This window comes from Cryptomeria japonica, chromosome 2 (genome assembly GCF_030272615.1).
Source record: "Cryptomeria japonica chromosome 2, Sugi_1.0, whole genome shotgun sequence".
Lineage (NCBI taxonomy): Eukaryota > Viridiplantae > Streptophyta > Pinopsida > Cupressales > Cupressaceae > Cryptomeria > Cryptomeria japonica.
Window position 1 is genome coordinate 294,431,365 of NC_081406.1, and position 6,614 is coordinate 294,437,978.

Here is a 6,614-nt window from a genome sequence, read left to right on the forward strand (position 1 = left end):
CCTGGAGCCCTTCGCTCAGGAGGAACAACAGTAAAGTATAATGTCCTATAATACTCAGCCTCTCAGATACCCTGGTGCATCATCTTTAGGGCCCTCTTCCCTTAAATAGACCCTCCTGACAACTGTACCTATATCTCAGCTTGCGTACACCTATCCATAGCTGTGTCTCTCTCGACTAGGAGAGAAGCCATTTGAGTCTCTAGCTAGGCCATCTGAGAGTCCCTCTCCGCTAGTCGACTCTCTAGTTGTTGAACCTGAGCCTATAGGTCCGTAATCTAAGCCTGTTGTTGATGCGATGACATCCTAATGAGGATCCGTTGAGGTGCCTCTGCCTATGGCTACTCAGCTCATGATACTGTCATAGGTACCTGCTCAATCGGGGGAACCTCCTACTCTGGAACCTGATGCTCCTGATCCCCTAGACCTGATCTCCTGCGTCTGACCACCCGGGCCATCCAATCTGTATATACATCCCTAGCAGATCTAGAACTGCTAGCTCCTGGTGTGCCTATCGCTACCACTCCCACTGCTCGACCATCTCCCTCATCATCATCTCCCCCATCATCATCACCAGCACCTTGATCTCTTGCATCTCCTCCATATCCATCTCCATCTCCACTATCATATTGGTCTCTACCATCCCTCCATTGTCTAGGAGCTCTGCGTCATGGCCTCTCATCATCCTCATCTAACAATGGCTCTGTCTCATCCAGTTGTGTCAGCCTCGGAAACCTGTGTACAATGCAATGCATGGCGTACTCATGTGTCATCCCGCTATCCATCACACCTAGAAGATAATCCCAATCCTTAGGCCCCAATGATCGATACTCTGTGCAGGCATGGCCATATGAAATAGAAGGCCCCCAAGTAGCCACATCCAATCTCCGACGAGCATAATGAGTTGTACCCTATGGTATCCCCTATATCCTGCCATACTGTCTCAACACCCTCATACAAGGGAATTGCTCGATGACATAAGGTGTCGAGCCAATCAGATATCGCATCATGAATACATATGGCATCTTCATTGCATCCTCAGGTCAAATCTCGCAGTCCCTGTATGGTCTCCATATCACAGTATCTAGGTCATCCAAAGTCCGTCTCCAGTATTCTAATTTGCCCAGCTTTTGCTAGACAATGACACCAGGATACCCGTCAGCATAAGGTCTACCTACAGGTCTCTCTCTATCCGCCAATGGTCGTGTGATAGGTAAATGCTCCCAGGCCCATATCTGAAGCAAAGTCACCCTTGCTGATAACGCAGTTGATCCGTGGTACACAACTCGGTGCAAGTCATGATACAAGTGCGCTAACATACATGATCCCCATGAAAATCGGGTCCCCTCTGTCACCATCTGCTCAAGCAGATGACCCCATCCAATAGATAATCCCTTTGACCTATGATCAGGACAAAGGAAGCCTCCAATGAATCCAGCAAGCACAATTGGTAACGTGGCATACCCTAGCTCTAACATCTCCTGCCATGCAATATCATACCCACTGATCTCATCATCCTCAAACACGCGACAAAGTGCCTCTGTCCCACCCCGCTCACTGAGATCATAATATACTAAATCGCCCATCACAAGGATCCGCAAAATTCTATAGACATCCTCGGGTGTCACCGTCATCTCTCCAGTCGGCAAGTGAAACATGTTATGTTCACTATGCCAGCACTCTACTAAAGCTGTCAGTAATCCCCGGTTTATCAGAGGTCGGGACATGTCAAGAAGGGAAGACAGACCACATCTGCTAATGTGATCTCGCTCTGCCTGACTAAGGTGGGTTATCAGCATCCATGTCTTCGGGAAACACTCCCGAGACTGAAGAATGCTAAAGTGCTCCTGCAATCAAATCACTTCATCATATCAGTTTCTTGATTTATCTATCTATCATATCAATCTATCTATCGGTCTATTTTGCTCAATTGAGTTTTTCATCAAATCTCATTGAGCCCCTATCAATGATGTTCATCTATCATGAGGTCATTATCAATCTTATCTCATCTCGCGCATGCATCGAGATAATCAGAACTGATCAGCAAATTTAACAATCAGGAGCGTCTAATTTTATCAATTAGATAGCTAATCAAATCTTATCCTATCAAAAATCGAAAAAATCAAATCAACTCATCGAAATCAAAATCGAAAAAATCATCAAAATCGACCAATCGAAAAAAAATCAAAATCGAAAAAATCATCAAAAACCAAAAAAAAAAAAAAAAAAAAATCGAAAAATAAATAAATAATAAATAAATTTCTAAGCCCTGCGCTGGCGCTGGCGGCACTGCCCGCAACGCCCGCGGCACCGGTGGTGGCGGGCCTCCACCACCCGCCTTTTCCCTCTCCCGCCCAATTTTTGAAAAATTTCAAAAATTGAAAAATGCATGAATAATTTTTGGGGGGGGTTTCGAGTGAATTTTTTTTTAAATCCGAAAAACCCATTTCACTACTTGAAAAACCCATCTCAAAAATGCAATTTTCTCCCCAACCCATCTCACGAAAACGCTAAAAAATGATTTTTTATGCTAACAACTAAATTTATTTTTTAAAATCAACAAAGCTGGGTTTTCTCGAAGTGCGTATCAGTGGACCATATGTCGGAGGACACTCATATCACTGAACTCGCTCAAACCTATGCTGGTGATACGGGATCACCATTTCCTTCTTCTAGAGCAATTTTTCTCCAACAACTGCAATGCACAAATGAGGAGTGAAAAAATGATTTCACCTTTTTAAACTCATAATGGGGCATTTAAGTGGGATTTTTATTCCACTTATTGTTAATCATCTAATCAACTAATCAGTCTGGCAGGACGGCATTTTCAAATTTCTTATCGGGAAATGAATCGGATTGACTCTACAAATCTCTAAACATCGAAAAATCATTAAAAATCTAAAAATTTCAAAAATTTCAAAAAAATCAAAAAATCGCGAAAAATTCAAAAACATTCAAAAATTATCCGATTCGTCTCCCGAGGGGGCATCCTCGCATCAATTTTTATCAATCAGAGTCTGGGACATCATATCGAGATTTATCATCTCCAAAATCGAATCAACATCATATCAAGATTTATCATCTCCAAGATCGAAACCGCATCATATCGAGATTTATCATCTCCAAAATCGAAACTGCATCATATCAAGATTTATCATCTCCAAGATCAAAACCGCATCATATCGAGATTTATCATCTCCAAAAATTGAATCGACATCACATTGAGATTTATCATCTCCAAATCAAATCAGTATCACATCGAAACCAAATCCGCATCCAATCAAGATCGAATCTGCATCCTATCGGAATCAATATCAGCAACATCATCAATCAAGTTTTCTTTGAACCAACGCGTCGTCACACATCGCTTCAAAGAGGAGCAAAATGTATACACCTAAAAATGGTCTGAAGATAGTTAATTAAATACGCAGTTATTTGATTAATTCTCCTTCCCAATTAATTGAATTCACAAGCAATCTAATTAATTTATATTCATCTACTAGTAAATAAATCTAAATGATTTATTTATATAGTTCATCTCACATCCCTCTTTGATTAATTAATTCTCAATTAATTAATGTCTCCCCATACTAATTAATTCTTCTAATCCCTAATTAAGATTAACAAACTCAAGTTTGTTGAGATTAATTACCACTTTTCAATTATTTGAATTTCTAAATTCAAATGAGCACATGGCTCCTAACTTTAACCATCCCCTAACTTAACCCATTCAATCTAATCTTGGGTCTAACTAAACCTATCCTATCTTGCACATTCTAACCTCCTTATCCTAACCTTTCATGGTGTGGATATTCTCTCCTTGAGACACGTGGCACTTTTGCCACATGTCTCCTCCCTTGGACACTTGCCCTCTCATGAGCAAGGCTCCTTGACACTTGTCACCACAGAGATGACAAGTGTCCCTTCCTCCAACCTCTTCTCCAACTTCTTCAATCTTGGCCCTTGATATCTTCAGATCAAATCTAGACCGTCGATTCCTAACACCTCAGCTTTGGCCTTGGAAATCCTATAAATACCCCTCATTTTGGAGCAATAGGGATCCCATCTCATATCAATTTAGGCATCATTACTATAGGCAATTTGCATTTCAATTATCTAGTAATTAGCTTTGGATTTATCATAGTATGTTAATCTAGTTTCTTACATCATGTATTTCATATCATCTCCATAGTCAATCATGATCAATTAGCTACTCAACTCTTGAGTTGTCACTTTGGAGGTCATTGCTCCGCTGAGAGTCCATCAATCCAACACCTTCAAGGTCCTCAAGAATAGAGGAAAATGGGACATTTCAAGGAAGGCTTATGGTTTGCATCTTTGATTTAGTTTTGAAATTAATCTTTTCAATTATATCTTATTGTCTCATTATATGTGTATGCTTCTTATAATAACAACATTTTTAGCATCACACTTTTATATTTATGATTTTATGTATTCTTCAATTGCATACATACATGTGCTTTTACATGCACGATATACATCACCTTCAGACATGCGCTTTGGACATCCCCTTAAGACATCCCCTTAAGACATCCTAATAGGTCCTAACTTTAGATCCCCTTATGTGAAGTATGCTAAATAATATAAATTGTTACATATGCATGCTTGGTTGAAAAGCTTTTAAATGTATTCTTTTATGTTATACATCCCCTTAAGACATCCTTTTTGGCCATCCCCTTAAGACATCCTCCTTGGACATCCCCTTTAGGCATCCTAATAGGTCCTAATTTTAGGTCCCCTTATGAACTAAGTATGCTAAATTATATATATATATACATTGTTATTCAATTTTTCATGAGTTCACCCACATGTAAATTCCTTTCTTTGTTACATTATATTATTAGTGATTATTTATATTACTTGAATTATATTATTAGTAATTATTTATATTGCTTGATTAAGAAATTATTAGTAATTATTTATATTTCTTGATTAAGAACAAGGCACTAGTCATAATTGCATTATTCATATTTATTAGTGACTATTTATATTACTTGAAATTTAGAAAATACATTTTGATTTTTCATTGACATCCCCTTAAGAAAAGTTAGGTATAGTCCTAGTATGTAGTCTTAAATAATGTTAAACTCTAGATTAATATCAAACTTAGCTCTTACTTCAGTACTAGTTGTGAAGAAAACCAAGCATCCCATACTACTTGTGGCCATCGCCATTAAAGTTAAGTGTTACAACAAACACAACATGTAATATTGTTAATAATATTTCCACAACCTACTAAAATGATCCATTAACCTATATAAATACCAATACCAATACCAACCATAAAGCCTAGTATATATCATTTGCATATCAATCTAACTAAAATGTAACACGTGAAATTTAAACATTGTAACACATAAAATAAACATGTAACTCAGAATTATGAAATTTCTATAAACACGTAACACAAATAAGTATATAAATTCAATAATAATGAGTTCGAAGAAATTGAATACTAATTTAGCATGTATTATGATCCCCTTAAGACATCCCCTTAAGATCCTTTTTCGACTAAATTATGCACTAAATAATAAATTATAAATATTAAGAAAAGGTGTTGATGAATTAGGAGAGTGATCTAGTGTGCACCTAATTCAGAGTGAGAGCTCATTGTAACACATAAAATAAACATGTACAACACATGAAATGTAGATATAAACATGTAACACATGAAATGTCTAGATAAACATGTAACATGTATGAAATGTCGAGGTATAATGTCTAAAATAAGACTACAAATGTAGTGTCCACAGTTCATGTATAATATCTAAATGTCCACAACATGTATAATAGAAATCAAGTGCATAATAGAAATATAATATTCACAACATGTATAATAGAAATATCATATATACATAATAAAAGAAGCAAGCATGTATATATAACAATATAATGAGCTATGTTGCGCCCTGTTCTGATCCCCGATCTGATCTATCGCCTGCTCTAGGGGCCTACATTGTGTACACAATTTCCATATTAAAAAAATTATATATATAGTGGATCCTGATGAATAGGAAAAAAATAAGATACGTCAATTTAAATTTAAATTTAAATATAAATTTACCTGGGTATCCTGATGAATAGGATCATCGGGTGCCTACAAATCTCCATATCTTGCGTCCATCATAATCTCCTATAATTTATATATTTAAAATTAAAAAATATGTCAATACCATGAATACATAAAAAATTTATATATACAACTAAGTTAAAATCAAAATTTCCAGTTTCTTACCTTATTCCTCTCCTCAAATGCATGCCCGATGCCAGATATCTCTGAAGAGTGTAATGACACAACATCTGGATCAATAAAGTCATCCATAAGAAGAGATGAAAAACCTCATCATCGAACTCCTGGAGTTTGTGGTGTAGGATGAGTTATAGTCTTAGGAGCTATAGGAGGTATCAAAAGATCCTCCTGCCTGGAACTCTAAATTTGTCTGCAAATCTACCCCTACCCTGCCCAGCATGTCGTGGAAAGTCTCTGTAATCAACATCATATCCTAGATGAAATTTTGCATATAATTATTTTTCAAAAATATTGTGGCATCTCATCCTTCTACGGCCACCTATGATGTGTCACCAACCACCTAGGA